Below are 16,709 nucleotides of genomic sequence, written 5' to 3' on the forward strand. Positions count from 1 at the left end.
TCCAGGTATTTTAAGAACGAAGTTCATGGAAGAACTACCTGAGTTCTGAGAGATAACGTTTATATATTACAGTTATGTACTCCGTAATTACATATATTTTTTAAAAAACTGATTCATTTAAAGTACATTCATTAGATTAACTATGCAATAGCCGTCAATACTTTAAAAGTGTCAATGTCTTTATTTTTCACGGTAGCGGAAATTCACGATCTTCTGTCAAGTTTTTTCAGTGTAAAGAAATGACCACGACAGTTTTAAAATTACATAGGTAGCATAGAGTGTTATAATTAGCCTGATTAATTTTGTTTTAATGACCGTTCGTAATACTGCAATTCATATTTAAATTTATATACATATTTTTTTACTTATGTCGCACTCACATATATAGCCTATATATAATGTATTAGCATGTATGTGTTCAATATTCCAAGCGATTCCCTGCGCCTTATTTAATTAACATTCTAACCATAGCACGGAAGTGACGACATAAACGCGCATGCGCTCACGAAATGCATCTTGTTTTTTGTTTTTTGTAAATTATCAGGCAGGCTGCTAAATCTTAACGTTAGAATGTTGTAAATTATACGCTAACTTTTAACAGTGTACAAAACTTGTGAAATTTCACCTAAATGTTGATTTAATGCTTATTTAACACTGTTTTAATATAATCCCATCAATAACCTAAGTGATTCAGACACTTGTCTGCTTGCTACCTTGTAAAGGGACAAGAATTCACAGTGGTTTGGGTCAAATTTTAAACTGTACGTCCATTTGCTAATAGCCTATCTGAGTATAAGGTTGACTTGAAACGAACTGTCATTCAGCTGGTGGGTTTTTCCTTGAAGTTTCAGTCCCAGCATCCACAGAGTAGTGTTTCACAACTTTCAGGACGCAACCCTGTTACCGAGCTTCCTGCAACTTTACTGTAGTAAGCAATTTTCGTCGACAAATTGCCCTGTCGCTTCCCCTTTTCAACTGATAGAATCGGCGAGTACAACGAATACATATTTTTTTTCTCCCTACAATTTTCCTCAACCAACATCATGAAAATCAAATTAATAACTTAGTTATCAGTTTTATGAGTATAATAGTAGAAGTCATAGATCTCCCAATTAATATTAATTGGAATTTTTCGTCGGTGTTCAAAATGAAACATGCCAATGAAAGTCATAATTTTGAGCTGGCTTGGAAAACGACAAGATTTCATAAGATGGAGAGGTCGACAACTAATCTAAAGCTAATATTATATTTGTCAACGACCCTAGATATAATAGAAACTAGAACTCTTTATGATTATGCCGTAGTTTATTTATTTATATCTTATTAAATAAAATTAAATTAGACACGTACTTACGAGTAAAATTATTGGGATCTGTTTTTAGAAAGGAACTAGCGGATCTCTGTCGCACAAACCTAGGAAACTACTTACTTGGAACAGCAAGAAATTGTTGACATTTTTACATTACAGATGGCAGTGCAGAAAGCATATTAAGTACTGAACATTTTATTAAATAGTAGTAAACGTTAATACACTTTGCTGTGAAATTATGTGTGAAAATATAATTCTACCAAAACGTTGAAAAGATAAGGAAATAATTGGAAGTATGTTTTCACAGTAGATAAAAATTCTAACTTCTCATAGCTACTATACTTATAAAAATGGAGAATTGAAATGCTCGTCAGGGCATTGTCGCCTCCAGTGCAACCAGCTGGTTGCAAAACTAAATCTCTTTTTGGAGGGAATGCATTGGAACCGGTACGCGTATTTCACATGTGCACATTGAAATAGAGATTGGGGGCGTGGTTTGTATATGAATGCTCCCTATTGGCTAGCAGACTGCCTCAATGATATAGGATAGGACACTGGCATATATTTCATTGACTTGTGCGAAAAAAGCACAGACTACAAGCAGAACCATCTAGTGGGAAAAATACAACGCAATCGGATAGTAATCAATACTCGAAAAGCGAGTAGACTTTCTTATTGGAAATAAAAGTTGCAATAATTTTTAAAATGTTGCGTTGGATGAAAATTCTTATAGGATTATTTAATATATTGGGTCATTTTCCGCTTTTCGTCAGATGCAAACAAGGAGCATTTTTAATTCTTAATTTAAAAGTCTGTCAAAACCTTGTGTAGCGTCAAAACCTTAATTTCGACTATATAAGCGCGCGGCTGTTTGTTTTGTAAAAAGTTGTTACAAACCAGATATTACATACTAGAAACAACAACACAAGATGAAAGGAGAGGGGTTTCAAAAAAGAAAAGTAGATGGCAGCACAAGGTAAAAGAATATAAATAAATCGCTGGAGGATAAGTATGGATTTAGTGAAAGTGAACTACAATAAAAAGATGTAGAAAATATCAAAGCAATGTATAAAAAGTAGAAAATAGATGGAAAAGGAAAATATAAGTGGTTTACATCATTCAACAAGTTCAAGCCTGTAGTCAATTATTAGGCACGCCATAGAAGTACTCAATAAACAAAAAATAGACCAGCCAATCAGAAACTTCTCCATTACAAGCTACGCCCCAAATCTCTATTTCAATGTGCATATGTGAAATACGCAACCGGTACCAAGTTTTCCTCATAATATTATAAGGAAAATTGTGCAAATGTAGTAGTGTGTTATTTTGAATACCTACCACAGATAGATGCCTTCTTCGGAGGAAGCAAACCTTGAAGATAATTGTCAAGGAGACAGACTGGTACTCATTCAAATCTCTCATCGTCTTTCCTGGGAAGAATGCTGATATTGAACATTTCAAATCGAATCGTACACGACACAGAGGGATTCACACCGAAGCGCCAAGCGATACGGATTCTTAAGTGTATAAGGGAGCTTTCAGACCGATGCGACACGTCTAACTTAGAAACCAACCTACAGAAATAAATGTAACCTTTCGTACCGAAGTTGCACGACAAGGTACATGTGATGTTTGTCGCTGGGACTAACCCGTTGTCTCAATATCGTGCATCACGTCGGCTAGGTCTGGTGATCGAGCATGAACAATGGATGTTTTGTTACAGACTGTCCGTGTCTCTTGTCACTTAGGTTTGAAAACCCCGTGTCGCTTCTGTCTCAAAGCTTCATAAGAAAGTATTCACCACGCATGCGCCACCAACAGACCGAACCATCAGTAATCAACCCAACCTTTTGAACCAAAGCTACACGTGTCGCTCGGACTGGGGCGTTTTCTCAATTGCGTACAACGTGTCGCTTCGGTATAATGGTCGCACATGCGCGTTGAATGCTTGCTTGCTACTGAAGGCCCCCTTGTCGCATGTCGCTTCAATTAATTGTCTCCCCGATGCTTGTCGTCTGTCGCTTCGGTTTGAACGCTCCGTCACACGCAGTAGCAGCTATACTGACTTTGGGCCCCCTGCAGACATGAAAAAAATGTCATATTTAAATTCAAATTCATAATGTTTCTTTGTAGTATCTAGTGACACAAGGCTCCCACTTTAGTAAACGCCACGAAAACTGTCCAGTCAAGGTCACGCCATCCACCTACAGTGTTGCCAATAAGCAACAATTTGAATTTTCAATAATAATTCCGAAAAAAAATGTTAGAAAATAGTACTTAACATATAGAACTTTACGAGGTATTTTTTTACACTGAAATATTTTCTTGGCCATTTAGAAAAAAATATAAACATGTTTCCATGAGATTCACGAGGAAATTATTTCTTTTACATCAAACTGTAAAAAATAATGGAAGCAGTGACACAAGAGGGTTGGAAAGAATAGTGAAACATTCTTATGATTCACAGAAGCCTACAGTATATATTTTATACACAAATATATAAGCATGTGAAGTAAAAAAGTAAAATGTTCCAAGATTCGCAAAAATTTTCGGGTTATGTAATATCGTCGCTAGTAAACTCGCGTTCTATTTGATCACGCAAAAACTTCCAGCGACAAAGTTTGTAATAAAACATTGAAATTAATTTTAAGAACACATACAGCGTCTCTTGAGTGACATGTCAGCCGTATTTTATGTTTTATTTTAACTAGGGTGACCAGACATACTCTTTTTAAGAGTATTATACTCTTTTAGAGGTTCATATACTCTATACTCTTTTCAATTTGCAAAAATCCCCAAAATATACTCTTTTCCTTGCAATTTAATTTCATTCATTATTTTACGCGTAAAAATGCGTTAAAATCCACAGAAAGAAAAGAAACAATGATGGGTAAGTGGAGGTCAGTGTACAAAGATTTAGTACAGGCTGGGTCAGTTTTAAAAGTGATTGTGCCTCTTACAAAATTCTTGTTTACTTTGCCTGGTACAAACGTTGATTGTGTGTTATTAAAACTTATTGGTGAGAGGAAAGAAGTACACTCCTGGTATCAACATCGAATAAGCAATGAAAGTGAAATTCAATGTGGACATGACCTGTGAAGAGTTTAGACTGGCAATAAAGTACGATTTAAACATACTCAAGAAAGAAAAATCATCCCAGAAGTATGAGCGATGGTGCCATTGGTGAGTAAGTATTTGTAATTAGCTAATTACATTAGATCCATAAGTAATTTGAATCTGTAAAGTGTAGGCCTATTTTATAGGGGCTATAATAGAAGCAATAACAAATAGCCACCCTTATTTTCGTTTTCTTTTTATGTTTTGTTCATGCGCACCTTCAACCTATAGACTATACTCTTTTTGGTCAACAAATATCTGGTCACCCTATTTTAACATATTTTGCCGCGCATCATGAGCCAGGCTACATTTACTTACTGGGGGAACAAAATGTTTCCCATAAATCCACATATTTGCACTTCGTCCACAGTAAGAATCGTTACTAACTCTCTCTATAATAGTGGTGGTACCAGGATTAATCATCTAGGGCAGTTGAGGGGGGTGGGGGGGAATGCGGAATCAAATTAAAGGGGTGCGATGTTGGAAATAAAGACAATATGAAACAAATATGTACGGATGTTATTACCAATCAACTTTTAGTAGGTTTCCGTAAAAATCTGCCATTGAAAGTGAATTCTATCATAGCTTAATTTCTGTGTACTTATGTTATTTAGCACCGACATTCTGTTATCTTTGACCAATCGCGACGATGAAGATGAATGATTGGATAACATTGATAAATGGACACTCACAAAGAACAAGAGGCCGGGACTCTAACCAGTGAACTTCAGTACCGAGAGCAAAATTCGGCCGCTTATTGAACCGTGCCACCGAGGCTGTGTTTCAATCTTGCAAGATTTTAAAATAGTCAATAAACACATGTTTTGTAATTTGAAACTAAACAAGGCTTATTCAAGGAAGGGCAATGGCATACTACATTACGTTTACTCTTCAAGAAAGTGGTTATAAACTGTAAACCACAAACAAACCGAAAGCGGCTGAATAAACAAAAGGGGAAACAATTCTTAACAACAATGCTGGTGAAAGAGAGACAGCAGCCGCTGATCTTTGTAGTTACCGCCGCTTCTCTCTGGCCGCTACTACATCAAAGCACATGCTAAAATCGTCCAGTTCAGTCCCGTTCCCGTTTGTAACTCGTTCTTGGTGACTCGAAGACAACATTCACACCTCAAGCCTCTGCCGAAGGACTGCCGATACGTTGTACACTTTTCAGAAATCCCACAAGCTTCCGCCGTCAGTTTTTGTACTTGTGCAAAGTTGATGTTCTTCCTTGCTTCGTTATATGCATTTCTGAAAAACTTGTAAACGTTTCCAATGATTACCTTACTTTGTTTTTTAATGTCCCTCCGCCAGGCACGTACAGTACCATCACTTTCACCTGCTATGGTACAGCACGTAGGTCGCTGCTCCTCAATGTCATTCATAATGAATGCAAAATTAAATAATCCGTACACAGTACACCAAGACGCAATCGACCACATACGAACAAAGCGCGAAGTGTCGACAGAACAGCTTAGAAGAAGTGTGGCAACCCTGGAGGGCCAGGGGTGTAGAGGCAAGGGGAAGCTCTGACCTTGACTGGACAGTTTTCGTGGCGCTTACTTTAGTTGAAGTCTTTGAATGAACAGGATTCAAAGTTTGAACCACCGTTTACCCTAATACCAGTCTGTCTCCTAGACCAGTCCCAAGTAGACTTTGGTAAAAGTGAGAATTCAATATAGTAACACATTTCTATATGGAACGCACTGTAAAAAGTTGACCGTAGAAATTACGGTACAACGCTGCCCTTTCACGCTATCATCCTTTGTATGTGCCATAAAATTTATGTTAGCTATAAAAAATCAACAAATTTCCACATAATAATAACTTTTACTATTATAACAAGACTATTTTTAAAATCGGCTGTAAAATTTTAACAGCATGAAGTCATATGTCATTACAGCTTTTAACAATGAAGCTGGCCGTTGCAACTAAATTAAATATTCAAGGTTGTTACAATTTCTTCGCGCGACCAACTAACTGGCCGCTGACAAAAATTCCACTTATATTGATCTTGCACTTGCAACTTTTAATACATATAGTTTTACATTTATCCTTACAAGTATAATAACTAAGACAAGTTAGTATTTATTTGCTTGCTACGGTAATTCTTTTCTGAAACTTTTGTACTCTTTAGAACTGTTTTGAGTAAATTTTATTTACGTACATAAATTTTAGCATCCTTTATCATTCTGTAGCAATAATCAACAAGAATAATATTCTATAACTTTTTCCTTGTTTAGTGCCATCTGTTGAGTAAATCTGTAAATACATTGCTAGTCTGAATGCTGGAAAAGTGCTATACTGTGGGACATGAAAATGTGAGTTCCAAGGTCATCTGTCTTTGCCTCTCGTAGGGCGGTTTTGTCGCGTTTGTAGCTTCGTCTCAACACGAAAGCGTGCAGCAGCCGTTTTTATGTCAGTGATTCGGTATAAGTTGACTGATTCTATTACCGTGAGTGACACTAATAGTGCTGTTGACAATGAAAATATCCGTCGTACGCCACGTCAAAGAGTGAAACGATTCGGCAGGCAAAGTACGAGTTTTATTTCACATGTGTACAGCTTTTTTCAAACGTTAGCTGATATTCCAGAAATTGCAAATACTATTAATTTCAAACAATTTTAAAAGTTGACTTGAGATGCATGTGGCATATAGGTGGAACGGCTGTTCAAAGCGTTAAGAGGGCCACAGAAAATCCGAAAGGAATTGGAAACACACCAAAAGAAGATAGAAGAATGTAACCGGATTAGATGAGATCCATTTCTAGTCTCGTGATTCAGCCATTATGCTTGTTGATCAGACTAGGCAGTTTTCTCAATATCGTGAATCGTGTCGCCTCTGTCTGGTGTTTGCGCATGCACAGTATGTGTTTTGTTACAGACTGTAGGTGCCCGTCTCTCTTGTCTCGTGTCGCTTCGGGCTGTGAATTCCTTAAGAAAGCTCTCGTAGCGCATGTGCAACCAACAGACCGAGCTGACATGAGAAAACGACCCAGTTTGAACAACAGGCAGTACGAAAGGTTGCATTTAATTCTAAAGGTTCGTTATCAAGTGACACGCGTCGCGTGTAGCTTCGATCTGAAAGCTTCCTGCAACCTACCCAGACAGGGTGGTGATGAAAGATATTAGCGTATTCAAGAGGAACACATGCTTACATTTTTTAGGCAGCTTTCAGACCGAAGCGACAGGCAGCGAGCGAACCATAAGTAATCCAACTTTTCGAACCAAAGCTATGCACATGTCGCTCGGATTGGGCCGTTTTCTCAAAAGCATAGAACGTGTCGCTTCGGTGTAATGGTCTAGCATGTGCGTTGAATGATTGCTTGCTTACTGACTGAAGACACCTGTGTCCTTTGTTACTTTCGTGTGAAATCTCCATGCCGCGTGTCGTCTGTTGCTTCCGTCTGAAAGCTCCCCTACACCCAATGGCAGCTACTTTGTGACCCCATGCAGAACTGAAAAAGGGGTCCTATATAACTCGAAATCCATAACGTTCCATGTTCTGCAGTACATAACGCTTACATTTTAAAACACTAAAGCTAGACGCCTACTTGTTGATATTTTAGGATTGACAGGATTCAAAGTTTGAGCCTCCTGGCCCACTTTCAAGCACGCTTTGGTAAAAGTAAGAATTTACTATAACACATTGCTGTGTGGACCACACTGTAAATAGTTGGCCGTATAAATTACGGTACAACGCAGCCAGTTCACCCTATCATCCTTGTACCATAAAATGTATGTTGGCTATAAAAATTCAACGAATTTCCGTATACAATAATAATAATAACAACTTGAACTATTTTAAGATTATTCTTAAAATGGGCTGTAAAATTTTAACATTATAAGTCATGAATTTTATGATAACTTTTAACAGTGAAGATGGCCGTTGCAACTAAATCAAATAAACTTAAAACTAAAGTATTCAAAATTATTCCAATTTCTTTTCACGCGACCAACTGGCCGCTGACAAAAATTCTAGCTGAAAGTAATGTCTCGTTCGCTATTGTAGCAACGTGTAATAGATACAATTTTATCCTTATTCTTACAAGTATAATAGCTAAGAGAAGTCAGTATTTATTTCCTTGCTACGGTAATTTTTATATCTCAAAACTTTCTACTCTTAAAACAATTTTGACTTCTTTATTCGCACATAAAAGTTTAGTGCTTTTTATCATTCTGTAGAAATAATCAATAAAAATAACATTACAGAACTTTATGCTTATTTTGCCATCTGTTGAGTAAAGTTGTAAACAATACGTTGTTATTCTTAGTTTTGGATTTTTAACCAGAATTAACCTCCGAAATGTTGGTATTTTTATAATTAACACAGTGGTCAAAAGTCCAAAACTAAGAATGAATGAATCACCACTGAACAGCTACAATGAAGAATACATTGTTACTCTGAATGTTGGAAAACTACTAATATTGATAGCAGATTATACCAGTGTGATATATCCAATAGCCTAATTTATCTTTTTGTTCAAACAAGGAGTGGGGGGTTGCAAAAAAAAATGTTTTTCTTTTAGAACGTAATTGTTACTGTTCATTGAATTACTAACAATGTCTAGAGAAAAATTTAAGATGATAATAACTCTTAAATAAACCATAAATATTCTCTCACTAATTTTTCACGAACTTTCTCGGTTCCACAGAAGTTAACGTAAGATTTATAATATTTTACCTTTAAAATTTAATAGTCTGCCTGTTACGTTATATAATCAGGATGCAGGATGTGTGAGCGCATGCGCATTCATGACATCATCTCTATGATCTGGCTACAATGAGAAATATGCGTGGTGTCACACGAACAGCAATTTTTTTTAAAAAACATTTCTACGTAACAGGTGGCAGTGAAAAATGGTATTATTATAAGTACTGAATAATGTATTCAATAGTGTTAAAAATTAATAAAAAGTGTGAAATTATTTGTGAAAACATGAGGTTACCAAAGCACTGTAACGAAAAGGAAAAGGTTGGACATATATACGCATGATAAAACAAAGATTCTGACTTCTCGCAGTTACTATACTTACTAAAATGGGGAAGACCTATGTCCGTTACATTTGGCCGCGATACTGACATAGGCGTGCGCAGACCCTCTGATTATGGGGGGAGGGCAAAGGCCTTGATGAAAGCTCAATCGGAAAAATAAAAATCTCATTTCATCTGTTTTACTGTATTAATGGACATGGAACAGGGGTGTACATAGTGTGTGTCCTGACCCGCCAAAAATTACTGTATTAGAAGAATTTAAACTTCCGTGGCACCAATGTTTTTCTCCCCCCGCCCCCTTTCTTTATTTCCCCTCTCTGTGGTTCAAACACAATTTAGACTAAACATGACTTTGTACAGCGGATTCACAACAGCTAAACGTAATTTATTAATTTCCAAACAGTGACTGCGATTAGAGCGGCATGGGGAGCAACTACCCCCTCCCCCTACACTTTTTGCCATTTTTTTGCTTCCTCAGTATGCATGGCTTTACCTACAAAGAAAAAAAAACCTGACCTTGCCCATTCCCTCTCACTTCTGTCATCCAATCGCCGCTATGATTTCCAATGTATGGGCAAGTTATTCTGCAAACACACACAGGTAACACAGCTAACAGATAATGTTCGTGGGATTGTTAATAACAAGAAATTTGCTATAGAACGAAATTCGATAGTTTAATATCATACGAAATATTGCACCTCTCCCGTAGTTGCTTGGAACTTTCGTCGCCTTGTTACTAAATGTTTTAAAGAGCATTGTTTAACAATGGTCATACGATTCCTCTACACTAAATTTCTATTCTTACTTGTTGGACTTTTAACCACTGCGTTAATTTTAAAATACCAACGTTTCGGAGGCTGTTTCTGCCTCCGTCTTCAGGGTAGTGTGTAGTCTGTTAAATCATATGGTGTCTATAAATGGTTGCCCTGGAGGATTATTCTCGGTGGCAAAGGCTCCACCTCGTCTGTCGGTCACAAGGACCTCTATGTACATGAAGTTGCCAGGGAGGATTATGTTGTGGTGGCCCAGGCTCCACCTTGTCAAAGGATTGATGATGTTAGAAACTGTGAGAACGATCTTACCAGAGGCCAAATTAAACTTTCCGTTCCAACGAGGGATGAGGGTCTTGAATAAATAACTAATTTTCTCACACTAATGTAATTCCCGAACATCAGCGGTTCCATTGCAGAAATTAACGTAAGATGTACAATATTTTATTTTAAACCGAAATTTTTGAACTTCTTCACAACAGATGGCAGCAAACAAAATATATTAAGTACTGAATATTTTATTCAATTCTGTTAAAAATCAATAAAAATTGTTGTGAAATTATATGTGAAAGCATGACATTACTAAAGCATTGCAAAGAATGGCAAAAGGTTGGAAACATGTTTCCACAGTGAATAAAAAATTCTGACTTCTCACAGTTACTATGCCTACAAAAACGGAAAAGAACTAACTATGTACGTTACATTTTAGGCAGCTCCTTGCGACCAGCTGGCCGCGAAATTAAATCTCTTTTTGGAGGGAATACATTGGAACCGGTGCCATGTATTTCTCATAATATATAGAAAGGAATGCAAATAAACGAGGAGTGTGTATTATTGAATACCTTTATAGTCTTTGGGGTGAGCAAACTGAGGGAATAGTTGTCAAAACAATAAACTGGTATTCGGGTGGTTACTGGTTCAAATCATTCTCATCGTCTTTCCTGGCAAGAATGCTGTTGATGAAAGTTTCAGATCGAAGCGATACGCGACACGGAGGATTCACACCGAAGCGACAAGCGACACAAATCATTACAGTCTGTAAGGGAAAGATTAGCAACACGTATAACTTAGAAATCAACCTCCAGAAATAAATGCAAGGAAGTTGCACGTTGTGAAACATCGTAGCTGATTGGCTCCTTCCGAAGCGGCATGTGTCGCTTGACGCTTCGGTCTGAAATCTCCCTAAAGAAGAATTCACACCGAAGAGAGAAGATGCACTTGTTTCTTTGCTCAGTTTGCATGATGGTACCGATATAATTGCATTAATCAGTTTATTAGTCACCAGAAGAAAACGTAAGGAGATACATTGTTACATCTAAATGGCATTGTAAAATTTGTGCAAGTTATTGAAACTCAGAAGAGGCATATTGTGCATGAGAAAACTGAGAAAAAATATGCACTGACCTCAAACTGTATAGACTTTCCAGCCTGAATAAAGCGAATACTAAAAATATTTCTCAACCTTCGTGAAACAATGTCTCGGTATTTTTCTTAAGTCATTGCCCTTAGCCCAAGAATTTTGATCGTAAATCTTTACAGTATTTAAGAATTTATGCATGAATTAACATGTACGTACCTATGAACTTAAACATTGATAGACTAAATAAATTCTGGCATAATCATAAAGAGTGATAATAGTTTGATTACGTGTGTAGGATTGTTGACAAATATAAAAATATGGATGACGAAGTGGTAACGTCTCTGGGTTCGATAACCGGTGGAGGCACATAGTGGCGCGGGTCCCACTATAAACTGTAGGTCGAGTCCTGATAAGTATATTTGTGCATAAAATGGACTTAAAAAACGAAAACTCACAACTCAAATATGATATTGGGATAATGATAGTTGCCAACCACTTTCAGCAGAACATTTCGCAACTCAGTATAGCTGATACAAGAGCAGGGTATCGGGTCGCGGCCCGGCGGTTGAGTAACAATGCACTAGAGTACTTTACCATGTTGACTGATCTATTTTTGGACTAAAGTGCCTCCATCTGCTGGCTTTTTCAAATAAAAGCAGTCACGTCTTAAATAGCTAAAACACTGCCTCTTTACACGATGATGAAAGCAAATTACAGCCGATAACTGCATCAGAAAACTTTATAAAGCGAAAAGAACGTGGTGTTTAAATCTTAAAACATTGTACATATCGACACTTTATTATATAATCAAATTAGATCTTCAAACATGTTGTAAAGCCTCCTGTTGGACTCTGTTCTCGAGTTTAAATATAGCTCTTTGGAGTGAAGGATTCATTGGGTGTCGAGAAAGTTCCGCTTAGCGACATATCGGCTCAAACTTCCAACAACCATTCAGACCCTCCTCCATCCTAAAAAAAATCAAATATTCATGTATTATATTTATTTAATATTTGTTTCCCATCACACCTTTCCCACGCTGTAGACTGGCTAAGTAATTGAAATATCTTTGAACTATTTATGCGTGTTTTAAATCTGTTTATAAAAACTTCGTAATTATTTGCTTGCTAGAAAGCTTTGTCATATCATCGGTTCATTGATTGATTGATTTGTTTTATTTTACTTCGCCTTTTGTGCCACTTTTGGCTAATTTGCGAAGATGAGGATGAGTGATGATATGATGAATTTGATGAATGGACACTCACAAACATCCATGCCTAGGCCAGGATTGGAACCCAGAACCCACCGGTTTATCGAGTTTACTGCAGCTTTTGCAAGACTGATATCGCTCTGAGACACGATCTAATGTTGTCTGTTTCTTCGTACCTCTTTACTGTGTTCTCGATTCTTGCATTCAGCTTTTGTTTCCCTCAAAATTTAACTGTTATCTCATGTACAGTGTCTCTCAAAAGTTTTAGGACAACGACATTTTAAACTAGGCAACCCAATTTACACAAGGCGTTGGTGGGTTGCGTGTAGAGCTAGGCTCAATTTCAGGGTTGCCATATGCACAATAGATATTTATAAAATACGCGAAAGAAATAAAAACAAGTATTATTGTATAAAAGTATTAAAAATATCACTATTATATCGCATGTGACAAAATTCCTTCTCAAAGAAAAAAAAATAGGTTTTCTAGTATTTCATCGCTGATGAGTCTACAGAAAGGAAAAGAGGTGAGAGAAAACGAGAGGTGACAAAGGACATTAGAAAGAGAAAGCGAAAGGAGAAGACGAAAAGTAGAGGAGAGAAGAAAGAGAGGATAGACGAGGGGAGGAGATGTAGTGAGGAGAATGGAAAAAGATTCTAGGAGAGATGAGCAAAGAAGAAAAAAGAGAAGAAAAACGAGATGAGAGAAGAGGAGACGAGAAGAGGGGGATGGAGAGTAGAGTAAAGGAGAGAAAAAGAGAAGAAAGAAAAGAGGAGGAGAAAAGTGCAGTCGAGTCGGAAATCTAAGACAGGAGAGGAGATACGAGGAGTGGAGATGAGTGGGATGGAGATAAGATGCGAGTAAAGTAGGGAAGGCGATATGAGATAAAAGCAGAGCAGAAGGAGGGAAGAAGAAGGAGAAGGAGAAGAGAAGAACAGAAGGGACTGAAGAGAAGAGGTAGTTGCAGAAAATATCGTCTCAGCGTCAAAAATTGATGCATTGGTCAAATTGTCGACATGAAACATTCAATAACATTTTGAACTGTATTGGAGAATGTACTAGATCGGTGCGAAATGCCTTTTGGCTTAGTTCAGAGCAAGATAAAATCTTCTATGTAAGATCTTTGATTTTACCTGCGATTATACCACTAAAAGCATGAATGTAATTGTAATATTTATAATAATTATCCAATTTTTGTCCAAATCTCGGTTCGCTGAAATTGAGATTTTGTAATTTAATATTTCCACTCCCCCATCGTTAATTCCAAACTGAATTATTCCGTTTCACACGGCGTGGACAATGAACACAATGGGATAGGTCTAAAACTTACGAAAATTTTCTGCCACCGGAAGGGTTTGAACCTACGACCATCAGATTGACAGTCTTGAACGATAAACACTACCCTACAAGCTTTCGCTCCTGAAAGTAAGTAGAAGAAGCTGACCAATGTGAAATGTAGATGCAACTCTCCTCCTACATGTAATGTGCAAATAATACTTGTTTGTAACAAAGGAAACGAAGGTAGTACGACTCGGCGAAAACATTTAATGGAGAATTGCACATGATGAGAACTTTTCATTCGATATTTGTGGAGGTATCCTTGCATTGAACTCGAGTGGGAAAAGGGGTAAAATTAGTATGTCCTGAATTGAACAAATATAAATAGTTATTTCATTAATATTTTTCAATGTCTTTGAAGCAGTACACAGTTATCGTTAGAGTAACATAATTCACGATCTTATACATAAAAATGTCCCTTTGAACATGTGTCAAATCATTTATTTGTTTATTTTTTTATAAATTCCATATGCAGAACAATGTAGCCACTATACACTGCTATTACAAGTAATGTTACCATGCTCTTGTTTATAATAAAAAGAGAATTAAATAAAAATACCTCCTAAGGAGGATCGAACCTGGGACAGCAATCAATGCTTTCAAGAACTCTAACCAATACACTACGCCTTTTGTTTCCCTTGGAGCAACAGTTTTTAATTATTCTGTCGCGTCAATATTGTAAACGATATCCTGCAAATAGAAATCCAATAGCTCTGTACTTCTAGAATTACTCTATACACATGTATTTGAAATTTAACTCTGAATTTATTTCTTCGTTGTTAATATATCTAACCTTGTGAATATATTTTATTTGTAATTTTATAACGGTTACATGAACATCTACGAAATAGTTCCTTATAATAACCTCCGGTTGATCAAGTTGCCAATATAAACAAATAGAATACAGATTGTCTTCGAGCTTACATTGTTAAAAAAGGAGCTGATACACGTATTACTATCCCAATACTTATTCAATAAGGTTTCTTGTTTGTCAGAAATTACCACTTAAACTATTGCATGTTAAGCTAGTGCCCACCTAACCGCCTCTGATGAAATCTATCATTCTTCAGATTCTCTTTAAAATTCGACTTTGGGCACTTGTAACTCGCTGGGTGCAGACACTGTGCATAGACGGACAGTGTTTTGAGATAAGAAGCGGCCTTGAATAGCGTGAGTGAGTCACTTTGAAAGCGAGCAAGCTACGCTACCAAGCTTGTTTGCCTTTGAAAACCAAGTCATTTTTTTTTCACCGTTTCCGAACGCGATTGCTATTGTAGAAGTATATATTCTCTCAAAAGAGGAAGAAAGGAAATTAGACCAATGTTCTCCAGTCGTTTAAAACCAAATATTGTCTATTAAACGCAAAGTTCACGATTGTCAATAAACCTATCTGAGCATAAGTTGGAATAATTTAATAGAAAGATTCCCCAAAATTTCTCTCCCACTGTCTACGTCTGGCCAGTACCCAGAAGGGCATGGGGGCCATGCCCCCCTCGAACCCCGAAATATTTAAATGTTGATTTTAGAAATGTGTAAAAATATAAATTTTGTTTTTACATAAATGAATCTGTTTCTTGCGCAAAAGTCTTCAGGCTGCAATATTGGATGCTTTTAGTTTTATAATGCAAGGCTAACAGACGTCAGATTCACCGATTTAGTCAGGACAGTGCGTTACTTTCAATCCCTGTCCCGACTTTTTCAAACTGCAATCGTGATGCGAGAATGTCTCTTTATTATTGTTTTTTTTCTTAACTCACAATTAGACATGTTCTTTATTGTAATAATAATTCCTAGTACGCAAAATTTAATTTATAAATATATTATTTTCTAAACATAGAATTATCATGACTTGTCAATGGCGCTCGCACTATTTGAACTATTTTGTAATATCTGTCTGTCTCTCTCTCTCTCTCTCTCTTTTATATATATATATATATATAATTTGGGTCTGGCCACTCGCTCAAAGAAATCCTGCGTACGGGCCTGGTCTACGTCAATGAGAGAAATGCAAGCAATATTTTTATTTATATTTTACCCAATTAAAGGAATGTGGAAGAATTTAAAAGAAATAAGAAAGAGCAGAACGACTGTTGCTCTACTTTAAAAATTGTTGTTCTTCGAGGAAGAAAAATAAGAAGAATTTACTCCAGTACCTTAACACAGTGTCCCACGAGACTCTCTTGACTAATACTGTCAAATGTGAAGTGATTTAATGAATAAAATTTTCCGCCTGTTTATGTCTAACGTTGTGCAGATTTGGTAGTTCGCAAACGGTGTAATTATTTCGTGTTACCTTACGGAACAGCAAATACATTTCATAAGACTGTTCTGAACACGAGACTTGCGCCACTAAACAAGCATTTCGTCCGTTGCAGTATCAAAGGAAAAGAATATCGTCCTGCAATGTTCAAGCCTCTAGATATTTTCTATTAATAATGTATAAACACAATAATAAGTTAGAAGAAATAACTCGCATTTTACAACTACCAATATTCTCGTTTTTCTTCATCACTTAGAAAATTATTTCTCGAAGATATGTGCTATACTACAAGAAAGTAATTCAAAATTAAAGTAAAAGTTCAACTACATGTATACCCAACGACATTTACAATA

This window comes from Lepisma saccharinum, chromosome 13 (genome assembly GCF_977018435.1).
Source record: "Lepisma saccharinum chromosome 13, izLepSacc3.1, whole genome shotgun sequence".
Lineage (NCBI taxonomy): Eukaryota > Metazoa > Arthropoda > Insecta > Zygentoma > Lepismatidae > Lepisma > Lepisma saccharinum.